Consider the following 23737-nt stretch of genomic DNA (forward strand, 5'->3'; position numbering starts at 1 on the left):
CCTGTTTCACCAGATGAAACTAAAATGGAATGCCCTGAGCTAATTGGTATGGAAGACACTTCTAATTCTTTTCATGACCCATCCCCACCAACCTCATTTTCTTCAAGACCTATAACTAGATGAAAGCCCCAAAAGGCCCCTAAAGGTGAGATACAAAATGTGACCCATGAGGAGATATACTATACACCGAAAGAACTGTAAGTACACAGTGGAGGTTGTTTTAGTTTGTTAAAGTTGCCAGATGCAATATACCAGAAACAGAATGGCCTTTAATAAGGGAATTTATTGAGTTGCTAGTTTATGGTTCTAAAACCGTGAAAATATCCAAGCTAAAGCAAGGCAATGAAAATGTCCAAACTAAGGCATCCATGAAAAGATACCTTGGTTCAAGGAGACCAATAACATTCAGCTTCTCTCTCAGCTGGAAAGGCACATGGCGATGTCTGCTAGCTTTCTCTCCAGACTTCTTCAATGGGGGCATTTTTTTATGCATCTCCAAAGGTCTCTGGCTGTGTGGGCTTTGTTGACTCTAAAGCCTTTTACCAAATGGATTTCCCTTTTAAAGGGGCCCAGGAAGCAGCTCCACCTTGAATGGGTGAAGACTCATCTGCATGGAAATCATCCAATCAAGTTACCACCCACAATTGAATGGGTCACATCTCCATGGATCAATAGAAAAGATCTCATCCAGCAATACTGAATGAGGATTAAAGAATGTGGCTTTTCTGGGACACACAGCAGATTCAAACAGACACAGAGGGAAAGAAGAGTTCTCCTGGAATACAGAAGATTCCTTAGGGTGTCTCTTAGTACTACCATGCCCTGTGATTATAGTCAATGGGACATGCAAAAAAAAAAAAAAGAAAAAAACAACATACAAAGGGCAGGCCACAGTGGCTCAGTAGGCAGAGTTCTTACCTACCAAGCTGGGGACCTGGGTTAGATTCCAGGTGCCTGTCCATACAAAAGAAAAGAAAAGAAAACAAAACAAAACAAAACAGACAGCATATAGTCAATGGGAAACTGCAAAAACCCAATCCAGACAGGACTACCAATGACCCAGAAACTTCAGGAATGATGATTTGGGTCACCCCACCAGCCAAAGAACCATGGCCAGCTGAAGCACTTGCTGAGGGTAAAGGGAATATGGAATGGGTAGTGGAAGAAAGTAGTGATAAATATGAACTATGACCACATGACCAGTTATAGAAATGAGGACTATCATGGTATGAATATTTCCTCCTTGCTTTGTTATGAGTATGTTTGCATTTGTACCTAAAGCAAATATCTTGTCTTCTTCTTATCATATGACATAAGTTATACTGCTTATGTTATAGTATTTAAGTTATAGGATATCAAGCTTAAGAGTGAATGTCACCTAAGGAGTTGTACCCTATTCTGGGGAGATGCAATGTGTTTCAAGTTGTATGCAGGACAGGTGAGCATTATTAGGCTAAACATATGCCTGTTGTTGTGTTCTATTTAGAAATTAAGCATCGTTTAAAATAATGATGTGTATACTTGCCATGTTGTTAAAGGTTGGACTGTGATGCTTAGATTCTGATGGCAACTTGACTAGATGATAGTGCCCATTTCTCAGGCAAGCATTGGCCTAATTGTTACACCAAGGATATTTCATGGCTGTTTAATGAACCAGAAGGCTGGTTTATTAGATCATGGGATAATATGATCAGCTGTGGCTGATCACATCTATGATCACCTAAGTGTATGCCTCCCACAATGAAATAATCCAATCAGTTGAATTTGATCCAATCGGTTGGAGAATTTTGAGGGATAAGAGACAATTTTTATTTCTTCTTCAGCTAGCGAGCCTCTCCCGTAGAGTTTGGCAAGACCATTCATTGGGGTTGCCAGCCTTGCAGTCTGCCCTATGGATTTTGGACTCTTGCATTAAAACAATTTCACAGGCATTTTTATAAATCTTACGATTATAGATATCTCTTGTTGATTCTGTTTCTCTAGAGAACTTTAACACAGGGAAAGTGCAAACAATGCCCGCTAACAACCTGAATATCAAATCAATGTGATTTTTATCAAGAGATTAGGCCAGATCTAGAGTGTGCATTTAAAGCTACAGTTGCATTAAAAAGAAAGAACAAAGCAACCCCTTAGAGAACTGATTAAGAATGCAAGAATAAATGTCCTTATCATCATGGAATACAAATTACAGTATCATAAGTTTATCTGAGGCTTTAGGACTGGGAACCAAAGAGGTAAGATTAAAATTTATGGTAAGATTAAAATTATTTGTAGCAAGAGACCAGAGGCCCCTGATTCTCTCTCCATTTCATACCTGATGTTGAAATGCTGATTAAAGAATTGCTGTTATTTTCTTTGAGTAGGAGAAACTACATTGGTTTGCCTGAAGCCTGCTACCTTGATTAATGTGTAGGGCTCATCATTGAAGAACAGCAAAAACATATATTATGCTTTCCTTGATTCTAAATATATGTACTTTTAATCTCTGTATTCAGTCTATGTAACAGCCCACCAGGGAAGAAAATCAAATTACATACTGTACACATAAACCTCAAAAAGTGCTGATTACTGATTAGAGAAAGGAAAAAAAAAGTGGCATAAAATTGCAAAATGCACCACAAAAAGGCACAAATTTGAATTGTTAAGAACTTATTACCATACTGCTGCTTCAGGGATATGAAACATATCAATATATATTTTAATTAAGGTATGAAATATTTAAGCAAATCCCACAAAGTTCTTAGTCAGCACCTTTTTTTTTTAAAGGGTGCTTTATCTTTGTTGAAATTGAAATGCAAAATGATTTATCTGTCTGGAAATTTATGATTTGTGAAGCTGTATAAATCAACCATTTGGGGTAATTACTTTAAGTGGTAATATATTTGTATTTGATAAAGAGAGGGTTTTGGGAGAAATTCATTTGCTTTATAATAAACTAGAACACTTGTCAACAGATGAAAGATAAATGTATGGCCTGAAGCTCTAACTCTGGGAGTGAACCATTTGAACAATTGCAATGTTAATGATATACATATACACACACACACACACATATATATATATATATATATTTTTTTTTTAATGTACATATCAGGTAACTTTAATGACCATGCTGACAAAAACTATCTTGTTCTTCCTAATTGGATAGTTTTCTCTGAAAATTATATCTTATTGTGGATTAAACACAACTATTCTATGGGCCTAAATTATGGTCCTAATTAATTACTGCTTCTAGCTGTATCCGGTAAAGCCTAGGCAAAGTTTAGCTATTTTAATTAAGACGTAGAAAACTTCATGTTTGAAAGTGCAAGGGACTCATCTCATCAAAAAGATCCACCTCGTATGTAGAAAAATGCAATGCTACCTATCTGAGCATTTTAAAAGATTAATGATTGAAAATCTTAATTATTTGGAAAGACCTTGAGTTTCAGAATGAATACGTTACTGTTTGAGATGATATGATAATGATCTTTTACAATGTGGAAGCTTGCTATTTGCAGAACCACAAGTGAGCATACTGATGTTGTTTTCACACTCGCTTTGGATAGACTGAGGCTCCTAGCCACATGCAGAGCCTCAGTTTTGAGAGAATTACAGACACAGGAGATGAAGTTGCTAAGTGAGAACTGCTTACTTGCTTGCCAGATACATTGATCTGCTCCTGGAATACACAGGGCTACCAGGGGACAAGCACTGAGCTCCCCAAAGTCCAGACTTTCGTCACAATTAAGGTATACCGTTTTTTAAACAAATTCTTTAAAATTCTCAGCGTATTTTTTACAGTTACCTTCTGTTTTATCCTTGCTAATTCCAAATGCAAATCCTCCAGGAGTTCTAGAAAATTAGGCATTGTAACAACTAGATGATTGGTCTGATGGGCATTTTTGTTCTCACCCCAAGAAGTCTGCTTTATAATTTGTCTTCAGAATAAACCCACTATCCAGAACGTACCAGGTAAATGGGAGTGTCTTGAACCCAGGGAAACTGCATTTTTAGTATTTTTGTTAGAAAATCTATTTAGAATTTAGTTATAGAATCTCCCACAGTGATTTCTATTATTTTGATGTTAGAAATTTATGAACGGAGAATTTAATGATTATATATAAAAATATTACTCTTTCACCAAATCTGTTTTCAATTTGAATGGTCATCTTGGACACCAGAAACATCAAAATGTTTTTTAAAAAAAGTTTATTTTCCTAAGTTTATTTTGAATTATTGCTTTCTTGTTTTTCACCACTTTTAGAATATTTCGTGGTTTAAACTTGGTACTGCCATATACCTATGTCCTTTCTTTCAATTTAATGAAATAACTTACTGAGCTTCTATAGCTCCTAACACTCAGCTAAGCACTAGGATAAAACAGATATGGTCCCAGCCTCAAGAAAGCTTCTGGTTCAAGGGCTGAGGCTAATTGTATATAAACAGCATCAATACTTAACTTCAGTAAGAGTAAGGACTGAGGAAATAAAGACAAAAGTCAATAAATTCTAACTTGCAAAACGGAGGTCAGAGTAGTCAGAACTAGGAAAATAGATTTCAATCTAGAACTTGAAGAATGATTTTTATTTGAAGAAGAAAAATTCTTCAAACCACAATTATATTTGTTTTTGTTCTGATCACTCAACAACCTTTGAGCAAAAGAACTAAAATATTCCTCTGGATTAAATATTGTCACCAACACAGTTAAAATATATAACATGTGGATATGAAAAAATATATACAACATGTGGAAATCACATGGAAAATTGTTTTTTTTTTTTTTTCATTTAGTGTTTTGCAAAAAATAGAAACTTGATTAATTTCCAGCCCTTGGATATTTTGAAATCTAAGAAAATATATGTAAAGTTTCAGTAGACATGTATAAGAAATATAAAAAGATTGTACAATAAAATAAAAAGATTATCAATATTTTTAAAAGTACATCCAGTAAGGATGATGCACCCAATTCCATCTTTCCAAATTTATTCTATAGGTAATAATTATGTGAAATGATATCTATACAAGAATATTTCTGGTACCATTGTTTATTATAAAATTACTGGAAATAACTAGAATGTCCAATGGGGCATTAAACCTTTAATTAGTAAGATAGAGATTATCATCCATCTATCTAATGGAAATTCATTATTAAGAATAATGAATTGATTTTATACACTCTTGTGGTAGTTAGTTTCACTTGTCAACTTGGCCAGGTGAAGGTACCCAGTTTTGTTGCTGTGGACATGAGCCAATGGTACCTGAACCTCATCTATCGCTCATTACATCTGCAGTCGGCTAAGAGGAATGCCTGCTGTAATGAATGATTTTGATTTAATTGGCTGGTGCTTAAATGAGAGAGCTCAACGTAGCACAACCTGAGAAGCTCAGCATATCTCATCTCAGTACTCACAGCTCAGCCCAGGCCTTTGGAGATGCAGAAAGAAATCACCTTGGGGAAAGTTGTTGGAACCCAGAGGCCTGGAGAGAAGGCCAGCAGAGATTACCCTGTGCCTTCCCATGTAAGAAAAAGCCTCAGTTGAAAGTTAGCTGCCTTTCCTCTGAAGAACTAACAAAATAAATCCCCTTTTATTAAAAGCCAATCTGTTTCTGGTGTGCTGCATTGCGGCAGCTGGCAAACTAGAACAGCTCTCAACAAGAAGAATTCAGACATTATAATAACTATACTATATAAAATAAGCATCTATATACATGGTGCATATGCATTTGCATAAAATATACAATAATTCTGAAAAGATACACAACGGTTTAGTAAAAATGGTGCTCTAGTTTTCTTGGTTGCTCAAGCAAATAGTATAAATTGGGTTGGGTTAATCAATAGGAATTTATTAGCTGAAGGGTTTGAAGCCAGAAAATGTCCAGATCAAGACACCTTCAAGGTGATGGCTTCTTCCTAAAGGCTGCAGTGCTCTGGGGTTGGCTGCGGGAGATCCTTAGTCCTTGGCTCCTCTGTCACATGGAATTGCACATGGCGGCCTTCCTGACTACTCCGTCTCTTCTCATTCGATTGAATTTCAGGTTCTGGCTGCTCCCTCTGTGGCTTCCTCTCCCTTCTATCTGAATTTCATCCTGCTTATAAAAGACTCCAGTAATAGAATTCAGACCCATTCTGGTTGAGTGGGACCGTAGCTTAACTCAAGAAATCTCATCAAAAGTTCCTACTTACAATGGGTTTACACCCACAGGAATGGACCAAGTTTAGAAACATGTTTTGCTGGGGTGTATACATCTCCAAACAACCACAGGGGTAAAGAATGAACATGGGTAGACAGGGATAGACAGAGTGTGAGAAAAAAACTTAAAATTTCCTGATTAGTTACTTGTACCTTTTGAATACTGGACCAGGTATTTTATCACCCATAAAAGAAATTCTCTTTAAAATATAAGCACTACAGAAATGGGCAGTAAGGTAAAGTGGGTAAGGTAAAGTGCATTTTTGTTTATCCTGCATAAAACTAATTCACTTTTTTTTCTCAAACTAAAGAATCCTCACTTTCATGAATTCGGGTTAAGTCTTGGAATTGGCCATTTATTATTCCCTTTCCAATAGCAGCTCTATTCTCTTTTTCTTGGATTTTCATTAGCCAAATATTGGGGCTTCTCCATTTTCCTCTATTAACTCTTCTTTAACTGTTGCATTTTACTATTGTCTGGGCATAAGAGATCTACCTTCTAGTTTACTAATATCCTCTTAAGTTGTGTTTAATTTACTATTTAAATATCTATTCAGTTAATTATTTTATCTTTTTAAACACTTGTGATTAATGTAAAATATACAGACTATTCTTCATGTAAGCAGCATGCAGTACCTTCATCTGCCTATGATTTTAAATAAGTTCCCATGATTGCATTTAAGTTTGCCTTCTTTATATGTCCCTAGATGTATTCATTTGTTTAGTTGCCAGAATGCAATATACAAGAAATTGAATAGCTTTTAAGAAGGGAATTTAATAAGTTGCAAGTTCATAGCTCTAAGCCTATGAAAATGTCCAAACTAAGGGATCCAGGAAAATATACTTTAATTCAAGAAAGGTCAATGGGTCTGGAACATCTGTGCCAGCTAGGAATGCACGTGACTGGTATCTGCTGGTCCCTTGCTCCTGGGCACTATTGCTTTCAACCTTTGTTCCTGTGGGGGTTCCTCACTTGGCTTCTCTGGGGCTGGCTTTCATCTCTTGGCTTCCTTTGACTCTTTCCAGGTTCTGGCTTGTGTAACATCTCATGGGAGGGCAGCTGGCAATGACTGCTGGGATCCAAGCATCTCCAGACATCCATGTCTCTGTTCTGAGCTCTTTCCAAAATGTTTCCTCTTTTAGAGGACTCCAGTAAATTAATCAAGACCCACTCAGAGTAGGTAGAGTCACATCTCCATCTCTTTGAAAGGTCACACCCACAATTGGGTGCATCACATCTCTGTGGATATAATCTAATCAAAAGTTTCTGCCCTACAATATTGAATCAGGACTTAAAAGAAATGGCTGCCCCACAAGACAGGATTGGGGTTAAAATATGGCTTTCCTGGGGCACATAATTCTTTTTTTTTTTCATATACAAAATACATTCACTCCATCACACTATCACAAAAGCCTTAAATCATTTCAATAACAATGCAGATGCAATACAAAATTAAAACCAGTACAAAATCTCATCAAAGTCATTCACAGGCATGGTCTGTTCTAAGGCAAAAAATTCCCCTCTGCCTCTGGACCTGTGAAACTTGGAACAAGTTATCTATTGCCAATATGCAAAGGAGGGACAGTCATAGGACAGATGTTTCCATCTCCCTAGGGAGAAATTGGAAGGAACACAGAGGTCATGGGACCCAACAGTTCCAAAAACTTGCAGGGCAAATTCCATTAAATTTCAAAGTCTGGGAGTCATTTATCCTCAGAGTTTTAGAAAGCAGCAGTCTTACCCTTCCAAGGGCCTGTGCAATGGCCTTACTCTCTCTCCAAATGCTGGGGTGAGTTGCAACATGGATTCATTGGAGGCACCACCTTTTGCTTGGCTCCATCCTCTCCATGTATTAGGGCAGCACCCAGAATCGCTACTATCTCCAAGGCTCATGCTCACCCTCTCCAGAACAATGGGATAGCAGACAGGCTCCTTCCTACCCCCAGTTTATGTGCTCCACCCTTGACACAACCCTTCCTGAGCAAAGAAGTGGAAGGGCCAACCTCTGTTTCTGGGGCAAACTCACTCTCTCCACTTGTATGTCTGGGTCCACTCTTCTGGCCCAAGGTTTCTTGACTCCAGACTTTAGCTTCCATGGTTCTGCTCTGAAACAATATTTCCTTCAATCTGCCCCTTTTCTGCCCTTTTTAGTTCAGACTGGTAGTGGTTCCATTTATACAGATCATGCAGCACTCTTGTCTGTTTTCTATTCAGTATGCAGGGATCATAAGCATCAGACAATCGGATTTCCCACAAATTCTGTCTGGGTAACTTGATCTCCAATCCTGGCTTTTTCTGAAATGGCTGACTGCTACCATGTTTGCTTAAATCCTCACATGGGGCCCTATTCACTAGGGTATTTATTTTAGGGAGCCCAGAATTTTCCAGACCATCAATTTCTGTTTTCTTTGTACAAAGAGCTTGGTTCTCAACTTGTCTCTCCTCTCACAGTTTACTGCATTTTCCACATTTAGTTGGAAGTTTCTTCTGCTAAATATTCAAGTTCATTACTCTCAAATTCTGCCTTCCTTCCACAAAGATGCCTTCCTTCCAGTTTGCGAAGATGGGTTCATCATTTCTGTCTAAAACTTCATTGGAGGTATCTTTAGAGTTCACAAGATCTTCACAATTCTTCCATTTGAAAAGCCATTCCAACATGTTTGGTATTTGCAAACCACAGCATCCCACTTCTCTGGTACCAAAAATCTGTATTAGTTTGTTAAGCTGCTGAATGCAATTTATCAGAAATGGAATGACTTTTAGACAGGGAATTTAATAAGTTGCAAGCTTGCAGTTCTAAGGAAGTGAAAGTATCCAGATTAAGGCACCAACAAGAGGTGACTTTCACTCAAGACAGGCTGATGCCATCTGGAACTCCTTTGTCAGCTGGGAAGGCATGTGGCTGGCACCTGCTGGCTCTCGTTCCAATTCATTGCTTCTAGCTTCTGCTACCAATATTTTCCTCACTAAGCATCTATTCTGCTGCCAGTAGTTTCCTGTCTAAACATCAATGGGCTTTCACTCAATTCCTCTGGGACACGACTCCGGGTTCTGTCTTGCTTAGAATCTCATGGGAATGCACATGGTGATGCCTGCTGGGCTCTGCCTATGTCTAGGCATCTTCCCTCTCTGTGGACACTCCAAGCACCTCCAAACATCCATGTTTCTGGAATAATTGTTCTCCAAGCGTCCACATCAGTTCTGCCTGTCAGCTCTGAGCTCTCTCCAAAATGTTGCCTCTTTTAAAGGACTCCAGTGAACTAATCAAAACTCACCTTGAATGGGTGGAATCATATCTCCATCTAATTAATGATCATACCCACAATTGAGCATGCCACCTTTCTGTGGAGATAATCTAATCAAAAGGATTTCCACTTGTATATTGAATCAAGATTAAAAGAAATGGCTGCCCCCACAAGATAGGATCAGGATTAAAACATAACTTTTCTGGGGCACATAATAGATTCAAACTGGTACACTAGATTATCTCTGGCAGTCCCTTAGTGTGGCCCCATATGTGCTTTGATGCTCCTCTAGCCCCTTTTATCAAGCCACTGTCACAGTGCTTCAACAGTCGTACAGTTGATGGGAAGGTGGAGAAAGTCAGGTATTGCCCATTTTTTCAGCTTTTTTGGGGGGGAGGTCTTTAAAGATCACATTTATTTGGAGAAAACAAAAATCCCACCACCCAAAGGATGAGGATTTAACCTCAAGATATTTTCTAGATATTAAGTCTACAACTTACAAATTTCAACCTACTTTTTGCTTCTTTAGAGTTGTGAGTGCTCCAGTAGATTCTGGGGTCTACTGGAAGAGAATGCACTGTGTTCCAGTTCTGGGCCCTTTCTACTCAGCCACATCCTTTCCTTTCTATCTGGTAGGGATCTACTTTTAAAGATAATGATTCTTATTTTTCCCTTCACAGTCTAAGAAGAGACACTCTATGTTGATGAATGTGAGAGGAGCAATGATCAAAAGTGAGACAGCTGAAGTAAGCGGGTGGGTGGGGATGCCATGTCCTCTTGCTGCCTCTGGGAGTGACTATCTCTCTGAAGGGAGGAGCAGATGATACAGGTGAGCATCAGTCATTCTGAGTGAGCCTGGCCTGCAACTTTCCATGGGACGCAGGAAAAGTCTCTCTAACTCAACACTGAAATGAAGACTTTGTAAATAGCCAACAGCAAAAAAAGAGCCACAGACCCAGAATCAGCCCCCCTCCTACCCCCTTTTTTTTATGTCTGGCAAAATCATCAATGGTTGTTAATAGGAGAGCATTCCCAGAGGCGGATGAGGTCAGAGAGAGCTCAGGGTCAGCAAAACAATGAGCAGAAGATGCCTATACAGATTAGCTGAAAATCAGGTTCAAAGAAGAAAGCACATTTTGTTCATTTAGAAAAAAATTCTCTGCACATTGTCGGAATTCAGGAGAAAAGGGGCAATGGCCTGAGGGAAGAAAAAGGACAACTTATTGATTTTAGACATGAAAATAATTTTGTTGTCTGACCCTTTGCTGCTTTGATGAATTTAGACATTTATGAACATGTCAGCAGGGCTCTGAGGGGCTCTGAGGGGCTGAGCCCTTCAGTCTGGGCACTGTCTTTGAGGATGCCAGGCTCTGGTGGGCTGAGCTTCCAGAAATGCACAGGGGACTGGTGTTAACAGGGCACTGTCTACTTTGAAGGAGAGTTGGCAGTACTGTTATTAGGTCTTCTCACCGGCAAGGTGGGATATGCATGTGAGCACAGTGCTGCATCAATACCCATCGGCTACCCCAGAACACTTCTTACAAGCCCCTTTCTATCCATTTCCTGCTCTGTGCAATAGGTCCTATAAAGCTTCAGTGACCCAATAGAAAGGACACAGCAAGGCTGACCATACACAGAGTCACGTAGACTGGGGACCATCACCACATTAGGTTGCATTTGAGTTGGGTAACTGCACATTATAGGTCTAATTTTACACTTAGGGTCCCAGAATAATTATTACATGGGTACCTTGTTCATCTCTAAAGTGTTTCCATTTGGATACTAAATTAAACAGATATCCTAATTCTCTGGAATAATAGAGGATACAACCTTCACCTTTCCATGCCTTTTAACCATGACACTAAAGATGGATTCAAGTTCTGCCTAGAAGAGGCATATTTTATTTTTGATTTAATTTTTTATTACTAGATACTCTATTTGGTATTTTTTCCAAGTTTACTTATTTATTTTGCAAATTGTCTCAGTTTTTCCAGATGCTTTTAAAATCTTCTTTTATCTTTTTAATCATTTTAAATATAGTCTATGAACTCCTTCATACTGTTCTAGTATCTTAAATATGTGACATACTAATGCTCTTTGTTGATGAGCTTGCTGCCCTATATGCTTGGTAGAATTTTTCCATTTTTATAATTCTGCTTGTAATATCATATTTGGTAGTTTTTGGTCCCTGTCTCTCAGCTTCCATGGGAATCCAAATGGTTTTCCATTTGCTTATGTCAAGGGTATCATGATCATGATTACATTATCCTATTTTAAAACATTATTTTATAGTCCAAACTTTCCTTCATAATGTGGGGAGTGTACTTTTGGAGTCCAAATCAAGATGAAGTGCATGGTTCATTTTCTAATGAGAGTTTCTAATGGAAAACATTGTTTTTCCACTGAAGGGAAGATAATCTTTTTCTTCTGAGGTTGTTGGACAGATTTTATTTGTTTCGCTTCCTCTGAATTAGTAGCACACTGGGGATTTCTGTCTTTATGCAAGGATATCGTTTCCAAACCTCCACCTCTAATGGGCTCAGGGCCTTGCCTCCTGTTTGTGTGTGGGCATGAAAATGCAACCCAGAAGTCTTAGGCACGATAAAGACTATAACAGCAAAATGTTTTGAGCCCAACTCTCTGGCATTCAGATATTTCTTCACTTCTTGTAATAGTGATTTTCTTTTGTTTTCATTGTAATCCCAATTCAATGTTAAAAATATATGACAACCATCAAGGTCATCAAAAACAAAGAAAGTGGGGCGGGCCGCGGTGGCTCAGCGGGCAAAGTGCTTGCCTGCTATGCCGGAGGACCTCGGTTCGATTCCCGGCCCCAGCCCATGTAACAAAAACGGAGAAACAGAATACAATAAAAACAAGAAAATGTTTAAAAGATGTTTCCCTTTCTTCCTTCCTTCCTTCCTTCTATCCTTCCTTCCTTCTCTCTGTCTTTCCTTTAAAAAAAAAAAAAAAAAAAAAAAAAAAAAAAAAACAAAGAAAGTCTGAGAAAATGGGGATCTTCAGGAGATCTGATGACTAAATGTAATGTGGACCCTGGATGGGCTCCTGGAACAGAAAAAGGACATGAGCTAAAAATAAGGAAATTTGAATAATGTATAGGCTTTAGTTAATAATAATATATCAATATTGGTTCATTAATTGTGACATATAAACCACATTGTGTAAAGATGTTGATAGTAGAGGAAGTTAGGTATGGAGTATACGGAAACTCTCTGTACAATCTGCAATTTTTCTGTAAATCTAAAACTATTCAAAAATAAATGTTAAAAACAAAACAAAACAAAAAAAATATATGACAAATTAGAAAAATGATTGGGAGAATCAATAAAATCTAAGTTGATTCTTTGAAAAGGTCAATAAAATTGATAAACCTTTAGCTAGGTCAAGGAAAAAAAGGGAGTATGTTAACAAAGAAAAAAGGGAAAAGATGCAAATAACTAAAATCCAAAATGAAACGGGGGGCCTTAGAACTGATCTTACAGAAATGAAATGAAATATAAAGGAATCCTATGTACAACTGTACAGCAACAAATTAGATAATCTGGAGGAAATGGACAAATTCCTAGAAACACATAACTTACACAAATCAACTCAAGTAGAAATAGATCCTAAGAAACCCGAAACAGATAAAGAAGTTTAATTACTGTCGTTTAATTAGAAAAAACACGTTCTTAAATTTAATCCATTCTTGTGAGTACAAAACCATTTTAAGTAGGATCTTTTGATGAAGTTCCTTCAGTTAAGGTGTGGGCAATTCAATAAGGATGGGTATTAATCTTATTACTGGAGTCCTTTATAAGTGGAGTGAAATTCTAACAGAAAAGGTGATATTCAGCCTCTCACATGAAGTGAAATATAAAGGAAAAGTTTCTTCTTCAAAAGAAACCAAAGACATCTTGAACCAAAAGAGGTCTGGACTAAAGACATCTTGAACCAAAAGAGCAAGCCCGCCATGTATGTGGAAAGGGTAAGTAGGCTCTGACATTTATGGGGAGGCTTCCACCATCGTTCAGAAAGAGTGTTACCACCCATTTTCTCAGGTGCCTAGGGGATTGTGGAAAGTGTGGCTGCCACATCAATGTTTGATGAAGGTTGAGCCTTGAGCCTGGCCACCATCCTGATGCCTGACAAGGGTACAACCTTCACCCCTGTATTTGGGGAGAGCAACAGTCCTGTTTTTGGAAAGAGCATAGTCACTACAGAAGCCCTTAGAAAGGATGGGCTGTCACTTCTTCAGGCCTGGAGGGTTAAAAATCATTCTCTAGATAACTCTCAGATCTTGAAATCTGATGGCATATGCCTTGCGGGGTTTTGGAACTGTTTGGGACCCTTGACCCCTATTTTCTTTCCAATTTCTTCCTTCTGGAATGGGGATGTTTATCCTATGCCTGTTCCTTCTTTGTGTGTTGGAAGCACATAATTAGTTCTCTAAGTTTCACAGGTTCAGATAGAGGGAAATTGTTTTCCAGGACAGGCCACGCCTATAATTTTGGTGAGACTTTGCGCTTAATATTGTTACTGAAATGACAAGGTTTTTGGGATATTGTGATAGAATACACGTATTTTGCATGTGGAAATGATATGCCTTTCAGGAATCCAAAAGGTAGAGTGTTGTGATTTGATGTTGTATGTGCCCCAAAATCATGTGCTTAAAGTTAATCCATTCCTGTCAGTGTGAACCCATCATAAGTAGAACTTTTTGATGCGGCTACTTCACTTAAGGTGTGACCCACCTCATTCAGGATGGGTCTTAATTCTCTTATTAGTGCTATTTATAAACAGAATGAATACAGAGAGAGACAGGGAGAAGTAGAGGGAGAGGGCAAAGGAGAGGGGTAGGGAAAGGGAGAAGGAGAGAAAGGAAGAGAGAGCACACACGAGAGCATGCACGTGCGCCCTGGAAGCAAGGAACTGAAATTTAATGAAACCTAGAAGGAAAAGGAGAGACCAGCAGATGCTTCTACATGCTTTGTCCTGTGGCAGAGTACTCAAAGATCACTGGCAACTGGGATTCAGGAAGAAAGAAATGCCTTGATTGGGACATTTTTTTTTCAGCCTCAAATCTGTAAACTAATATATTCCCATTGTTAAGTCCACTCATTTCATAGTATTGGCTCTCAGCAGCCCAGGAAACCAAAACACCAACCTTGAAATCAAGTGAAGTATACTCTGCTGGGTTCCAGAGTTGTTTGGGACCATGACTCCTGTTTTCCTCCCAGTTTTTCCTGATGGGAATGGGAATATTTATCTTATGCCTGTCCCTTCATTGTACGTCAGAAGCAGATAACTTATTCTTTAGGCTTCACAGGTTCACAGACAGAGGGGAATTGTGTCCCAGAACAGACCACATCAGTTTTGATGAACTTTGTACTGGCATTGTTTCTCAAATAAGGCTTTTGGGATATTGTGATGGGATGAATGTATTTTGCTTATAGAAGGAACATTCTATTACAGGGTCCTAAGGGTGGAGTGTGGTGGTTTGAAATTGTATGTGTCCCAGAAACACATGTTCTTAAATTTAATCCATTCCTGTGGGTGTGAACCCATTGTAAGTAGGAACCTTCACTAAGGTTCCTTCATTAAGGTGTGACCACCTCATTCAAGATGAGTCTTAATCTGATTGATGGAGTCTTTTATAAGCACAGTGAAATTCAGACAGACTGAGTGAAAGTTATGGGAAGCAAGAAGCTGGGCATTGACAGAACCCAGAAGAGAAGGGAAGACCAGAAGTCACTGCCATGTGCTTTGCCATGTGACAGAGGAGCTCAGGATCACCGGCAGCCTGCCCCAGCATGGTGGTCTTCAGGAAGAAAGCATCACGCTGATAATGACTCAATTTCAGCTCTATCTTATCTGTCAAACCATAAACAAATTTAAATTCCCATTGTTAACCTGGTCTGCTGCTTGAGTAGCCTAGGAAGCTAAAGCAATCAATCATCTACCAACTCCCCTGAAAAAAAAAAAAAGCCCAGGACAGATGGCTTCACTGTTGAATTCTACCAAACATTCAAAGTAGAATTTAGCATCTGTCCTTCTCAACTTTTTCAAGAATCTGAAGAGAAGGGAATTCTTCCTAATCCATTTTATGAAGCCAACATTACCCTAACACCAAAACCAGATAAGTATTCTACTACAAAAAAAGAAAACTACAGACCAATATCCCTTATGTAAAGATGCAAAATAAAAGGCTCCCAAATAGAATCCAACAGCATATTAAAAGAATTATACATCATAACTAGCCAAGAATGCAATGGTGGTCTAAGATAAGAAAATCAATCAATGCAACACTCCACATAAACAGAATGAAGAGAAAAATCACGTGATCATCTCATGTGATGCAGAAAGTGATTTTGACAATATAAACACACATTCATGCTAAAAACACTGAGAAAAATAAGAATAAAAGGTAACTTCCTCAACATGATAAAGGGCATATATGAAAAATGCACAGATAACATTAGACTCAATGGTGAAAGACTGAGAGCTTTCCCTCTAGGATCTGGAACAAGACAATGTTGCCTGCTTTCACCACTGCCCTTTGACATTGTATTATAAGTCCTTGACAGGGCAATAAGACAGGAAAAAGAAATAAAAGCCATCCATACCAGAAAAGATGATGTAAAACTATTAATTTGCAGATCCTTTATATAGAAGACCCCAAAGAATCCACAAGAAAACTACTGGAGCTGATAAATTCAGCAAGGTTGCAGTCTACAAAATCAACATGCAAAAATAAATTGTGGGCTGGGCCACTGGCTCAGTGGCAGAGTTCTCGCCTGCCATGCCAGAGACCTGGGTTCGATTCCCGGTGCTGATAGTGCAAAAAAAAAAAAATAATAATAATGATAATAAAATAAGTTGTGCTTCTATACACCACTAAAGAATATTATCGAATAGAATTTTAAAATAATTCCTATTTATAATAGCTCATAAAATAATAAAGTACTAAGAATAAATTTAACTAAGGAGATAAAGGATCTGTACACTGAAGACCACAAAACATTATTGAGAGAAGTAAAAGAAACTATAAATAAAAGGTAAGATTCCCATGTTAGTGAATATGAGACCTAACATTAAGATATCAATATTGCCCAAAGCTATCTACAGATTTTACATGATATCTATTGAAATGTCAGCAGCCTTTTTGGCAGAAATGAAAAAGCCAATCCTCAGATTCTTATGGAATTGCAGGAGCCCTGTATAGCTGAATTAATACTGTAAAAGAAGAACAAAGCTGAAAGTCTCATACTTCCCAATTTCAAAAGTTACTACAATGCCACAGTGAACAAAGCAGTGTGGTCCTGCCGTATTGATAGACTCGTAGATCACTGGAATCGAATTGAGAGTTCTGAAATAAAGCCCCCTTTATAGCCAACGGATTTTTTGACAAGTGTACCAGGTACATTAATTGGGAAGAAGAGCAGTCTTTTCATCAAATGGTGTTGAGAAAACTGAATATCCACATGTGGAAGATAGAAGGTAGACCCTTACCTTAGGCTGTGTATAAAAAAATAACTCTTAAATGAATCAAGGACCTAAACTTAAGAGCTAAGACCATAGAAACCCCAGAAGACAGAATAGAGGGGACCTTCAAAATCTTGTATTTGGTAATGATCTCTTAGATATGACACAAAAAGCCTCTATCTCAAATAATCGCAGAATGCAAGTCTTGAGAGCTTAAAGAAATAGCCTAGTATTAGTCCAGTGGATAGTCAAAGTATTCACTGCTTGGGACTGGTCCCTAAATTGTTGCCAGGCTCAGAACCATTTGTTTCCTATCTGTTGTGAGATAAGAAATTTGTACCCGAATGTTTATCAATTACATTCCTAGGCATACTGCTTATTTCAGCCAAAATGTTTATTTTTATAACCAGGCTTTCTTGATGATGGTTCACATGTTGATTTATATCCTTGCACAAGCTCAATATCTGGACACTTCACATAGTTTCCCAATGGGGAAATGGAGGCACAGATAGGGTATAACTTGTGTAATCTCACATAGCAATTTACCATACTTAAATCTATGACTTCCCGCTCCGTTCCACACATGCTTTGTACTACCCCATGCTCTCCTCTCGAACTATTTTTTGGATCCATGTTTGGTTTTAATCACATAACTCTTAGCTTTGTTAAAAATAATAAGTTCATTCCTACTCCCTAGTATTCTTCAGGTTATCTTACCCAGAAAATTTTTTTTTTTTTTTTCCCTTTCCTAGTAGAAAAGAATCAGCATGTGTTATGGTGTTATTATTTAAATGTTTATAGTCTGCCATTTTCTGCACACCAAGTCCCCAGCAGCGTCTAGTCAGACGATGTAACACAGGTATCGTCTGCTCCATCTGGTCCTCAGCTTTCTGCAGGCAGGCCCCTATATGCTGCGGCAGCTGAAGGTCCATATGGTCTCAGGTGCAGCCCCAGGTACAGCATATTGCAGCATGCCAGTCGGCAGGCTTTGAGGCATGGGTGGTTGCTGGGAGGCGCACATCTGAATGAAGTGGACACCGCTGTGCCCAAATCAGAGGGCAGAAGGTGTTCTTGGCCTCCAGTATGATCTGAATTTCCAGGACCAGTTGGGGACCAAGAGGCAATACTAAATTGCAAATGTCAGTGGCAAGGCAACATCCAAAGAGCGTAAAGAAAACTTGCTCTTTGCCTTCCTTGCTCGGAGCCCTCCTGGTAGAAAGAAAGAATTTTGAATTGGTATGATGATCGAAAATAATGGGAAACTGATGTTTCTAAAATCTCTAAGTGGGATGATTTGAGTGTAGTATTGTCTTCAAATTTGCCATTATTGCTTTAGGAGGTTTTTTTTCCCTCTCTGTTTAATTTTGAAATATCTAAGAAGGGGGAGAGTATTCTTAAAAGAAATCTGCATTGGCATTTAAGAATTTTTGTTCTTATTTTATTTGGACTTTGTCAATAAAGTTAACTTATAGTGAGTTATGCTCATTAATCTTTGAAAAATAAAAATTCCATCTAGAATTGAAAAATACCTCATCAATGGCAGTGAAGGATACAAAAAGAGATATTTTACAGTGATTTTTGAGTATGACATCTTACCTGCCTTCTTTCTTCTAGAGCCTTGAAAATCTGCACACTACTCACCTTTGACAAAGATGTGACATTTAGACCTTTATTCAGTGGGATTTCTTGGGGGTACTAAGAAGCCCTCTCTACCATATTTTACTATTCTGAATAACTTTCTGAATCTTTTAAAGTATTTTAAAATGTTATCCATAAAGCCCGCGGGCAGCATTATAATGAAGTTTCCAGAGAACTAAGGTACTCATGGAGATTATTAAATTTGGGGTCTGAAATTGGTGAGTCTTTTTTGAGAATGTTTGGGATTTAGCTGAATTCCCCAAGCCAAAGGAAGTAGTAGCGTATTAACTACACATTTCTGTGGACCTTGAAAATGAGACAAATCAAAGAATTTTAAGAACTCTTGTTTTTATATCTATATTTTAAAATATGTGGAAGAATATATTTATTTTACAACATTCATAAATTCATGTGATTGTGTGGAGATAAATCTATTAGATTTATGAAACTACTGAGCAAATCCAATTGCCAATTAAAGGGAAGTTTTGACTTGCTTTTACTTCCTGTACTTTTCAGTGGGCAGAAAAAATGTGCAGTAAGTAAGTAAATATTTACTGGTGACATAATTGAAGGGTTGAGCTCAAGGAACAGTGAACAGAGATGGAATGATGAAAACATTTTTAGTAATAATTTGCCTTATGGAAAGGGAGAGCATAATCTAAGTTTACATGATGACAAATCATGTTGAATTATGAAATGATAAATATGTTTATATTCATAAACAAGGCAAAATATAATGAGGACAATGATATTAATATATAGTAACTATGATTTTTATAATTATCTCCAATGTATAGATGGAAAAACTGAGGCTCAGAGAGGATAGATGATTTGTCAGAGATCACAGCTAACAAAGACTTGAAGCTAAGTCTGTCTACAAAAGTTTAGCTTCCAATTACTACACATTCTAACTGCTTCCTCCAAAAATAACCATGATGGAGAAAAGCAGAGCTAACTTGCCAATTCTATGGAGAAAGAAGGGTCCTCAAAGCACATCAGAATATCCCAAAGAATTTTCACATCCTGAGATCACTGACTGTGTACAAGCCAGCCCAACAGAACAAAACCTTTATAGAAAATTAAAGTAGAACTAAATGTGTGCGTGCGTGTGTGTGTGTGTGTGTAGACTTTTTAAATATTAGTTTCAAAATCCAAGTTTACATATATAAATTAAAAAAAATTCTTTTAATTTTTTAAAAAGTCAAAATCTAGCAATTAAATATAATTTTAAACATTTAATTTGTTGTGGCTTTTTCTGGTTATGCTGGGTATAAATACATACTGAAAGATTCCCAGGCATCAGACTTGAGGATAGCATATCATCAACTCCATCGGCACAAAGACTTTTAATGTGCAAAGGTGAATGCAACTCAATTTTTAGGGAAAGTGGGTTGACCTAATCAGAGTGCATTTTCTATGCTAATGCATAAAACTCTGAAGTCCAATTCACTGTGAGCAACCCACTGTGTACATTACTTGTATATCCTTAGAGGGTCTGCTAGGATAATCCATCTGAAATTATCTGCTTCCCTAAGAAGGTAAACTGCCTGTGTCCTTATCCAAGAAACCTTGACACCAGTCACAGTGATGTACACAGGGAGAGTTGTTTTCTTCTCTGCTGGACTCACTTGGCTGGTGAAAGAGATGCTGACAGTAGTTGAGAGACTACTTGGAGATGACTGTAAAAATGAGGACAATTCAAATAAGGGGTTAAAAGCACAGTCATAGGCCAAAGAAGAGCATCCACTCAGTCTTTGAACTTATTTCTAGAAAGAGTGTGTTAAACAATAGTTCTGTAGCTTTACTGAGATTAAGTAGGAATTAAGGTAATTTAAAAGAAAAAACAAAAGGAACGTTAAATATAAGAACAAAATTTTAAATCCTGAGCAAGGAGTTTTATAAGGTAAAAGAATGCTGAGGATATCTAAGAAATGACTTTTGAAGAAGTATTTCAAAATGGACCAGATAGTTCATTTTGAAATCAACTCACTAACATGGCCAGGTGGTATAAAACTTTTATTACATTTTTAATAGAAAATAGTGTTTAGAACTATATAGCAGATTCAGCAGATCTTCCTGAGTTGTTACCCCTTTAGCAATATCACCTCTAATTTTGAACACATTTCTTGCTATGGGTTATTTACCTGTAGCATCACCATTGAGAAAATCCCAAGGGGCACTAACTGTATGCACAATGCTTTATGCTATTCCTTCTCTTTGCATCTTCACCCCCAAGACTGAAAGACATCTAGATTTTCAAATCCTTCAATTAACCAATTATTTGTGAGCTTTAATTATATACCTATTATGAGCAATATAGAGCTATGGGAAGGTTGTTTCATGTTTTGTGCTTTACTAGCCTCTTCGGCATGTCAAAGAGGCTTATTTTGGGTTCCCTTTCATCCCAAGTCCTTAGCTGCATCTGTTCCCCCATCATCTCTGACCTCTTTTCATGCTTTCCCAAATATTGTTACCTTCAACACAGGCCTTTCTCACCTAGAATCAAGCATGCCATTCTCAATATTTATAGTACAGTGCACAGTGCAACTGAGGCATTCCTTGCAATACCCAGAAAAATAACATCTGCTTTCCAAGAAGGGTGTGTTTCTGAATTCCATCCGAAAATGCATATTCTTCTGCACTTCTATCGCCTGTTATTTACACTGTTAATATTTTTATTCACTTATTGTGGGGCATTGTTATGTAAGAAGGTGTTTCAGGACACCATTTACTCAGAAAATTCTCCTTGAGATCCAGTGTCTTTCCGATTTCTCATGTGTCACGGAGTCCCAGGGTAGCTAAGGCTTATTTGGCTTTGCTATGCTGCTAACGGCAAAGAAGCTGTTTAGCCTCGCTTCCAAACAAAGGACTTAGCCGAGTAGCAATGCTATCAAATATTCGCAGACAGGGACTGCAGAAGGGATCCTACTTTGGGCGGGAGTGTGGAGAAGGAGTTGTCTGTAGCTTGGGATTTGGGATTGTTAACGCTGGGGCTCTGATAATGGTAGCCTCTGGGTGTTACCCTTGTGAGTTCTCACCAAGCATTGAGTGTTGCATTTCCTCTAACACATGTTTCAGAATAGAAGCTGTAGCTGCTGGGTGAGAGAAGAAGGTTCTGGACTGGGAACAAAGAAAATAAAAAAAGAGAGAGAGAGAAAGACATGAGGACCTTGGATGAGAGGTGTGACATGTAGAAAGGTAAAAATAGGCTTTTAACCATTCTGTTGAAAATCACCAAAAGGATTTGGCAGGTAGGAATTCTCCAGTTAAAATGAAGGTTAATATTCATGACTAGAAATACCACATTATAAATGACTTTTTATTTTATTCTTGCTGATCCTGTGATGCGTTAATCCTCTTCCCTGTCCTGCCCAGGCCTTTTCCTATCTATTTTTTGAGGTCCAATTTATACGTATAACCTAATCCAGTTTTCAGGTCAGAAAAAAAAACACAAAACAACACCCTCTCATTTCCACTGATCCATAAGGCAAGGCCTGTTTCTCTGGGAAGGCACTTATTTCCTTCAGAGAACATTTGTTTCCCACAGCCTGCATTCGGGGCACCCTTCTGTTTATCTTGGAATCCATTTCAGAGCGCCTACAATTGGATGCACAAAGTAGGTGCTCAGAAAGTGTTTGTCAAATTGAATTTAAATTAGATAGATGGGATTCTAGTGATGGAAAGCTCTTGGAAATAATGTGTTTCAACTTTCCCAATTAAGAGAAGAGACCATGACATTTAGATCATTAGATAATGAAAGATAGAGTCTGCATGTCCTATGTATTTCAAGGTAGGGAAATATAGAAACAGGAAGAGCAGTTTATCAGAGAAATATCCTAAATAGAATAATGAAAGCAACCCTAAACTCTTTTCACGGGTGGAACAAGAGATGCAAAAGGAGGTTGTTTTCATGTGTCAAATATTATTTCCATAGCAGAAGCAAAATTAACAATCCAACATAAAGAATTTGAGAACAGAATACTAAAAATGAACCTTGAGATGAGACAGACACTTCCTTTAAAATTTATAAATATCTTAAGCTGTTTCTTAAGATTTTCTGCAGAAAAAAAAAAAGATACTTGAGTAATATCTATTACTTGTGTCACTTACTAGATTGTAAGTTCCATGAGGTCAGGGGAGTTCCCCAATGTCCTGCTCTCCTCTACCCCCCCCCACACTCACACACACTTACACCCACACCATTGCCTAACATAGCACCTCATGCAATGAAGGTGGTCAGTACCTTTTTAAATGAAAGAAATTTTTAAGAATTTACTCTGGGATAGCATTTTTCTAGGCACTGATATTATACAATTAAGTACAATAAAATCTCTATCTTCAAAGGATTTCTAATCTAGTGGACCAGTATAAATTTCAGGTTTGCAAATTTCAGTTAAACATGAGAGGTAAATAGCATGAGAGGGCCACCCAGGAAGAGTTGGCTAAATCTACTCACAAAGGCCAGATAATGCTGCACAAATGAAAAGTTCAAGCCATATTTTGAAGCAGACATTTTTCTGGTAGATTAGGGTGGGTGTGGTGGGATACCATCCAATGTAGACGAACCAGAATTAGTTATATGGTAGATATGTGATGAATTCAAGGAACTTCGATTAGTTTGCTGTAACCAATATATTAATTATTGTGTGTGACATAAGATGTCTTATAGCATTAGTTTAGAGATTTTGCTAATCATTCCAGGTACGGAAGGGCTGTTGTTGGGGAATGAAGCATGTCCTGCACAAAAGGCATGTTTAGGTCACGTTACCTGGTCCTGTAGGTATGAACCCATTGTAGATAGGGACTTTGAAGAAGGTAGTAGTTAAGGTGTGACCCAAACTGAATGAAGGTGGGCTTAATCCAATAAGACTGAAGTCTTTATAAGCAAAAGAAATTGTACTCAGAAGAAACGCCAGGGGAGCAGCCAGAATGTGGAAGTCAAAGGAACCAAGAAGAAAAAAAAGGCACAGCTATGTGCATTATTAAGTGACAGAAAGCACCAGAAAGCCCCAAAGATTGCTGGCCAGACACAGGATATCAATGCTGGGAGGAAGCAGACAGTCTAGCCCCTCAAGCCATGAGCCAATAAATTGCTGTTGTTAAGCTAACCCATTGTATGGTATTTGCTTTAGCAGCTAGGAAATTAAAACAGTTTTCGCTACTGGAAAATGGGATGCTGATAGGACAAATACCTA

The sequence above is a fragment of the Tamandua tetradactyla genome, chromosome 3, assembly GCF_023851605.1.
Source record: "Tamandua tetradactyla isolate mTamTet1 chromosome 3, mTamTet1.pri, whole genome shotgun sequence".
Lineage (NCBI taxonomy): Eukaryota > Metazoa > Chordata > Mammalia > Pilosa > Myrmecophagidae > Tamandua > Tamandua tetradactyla.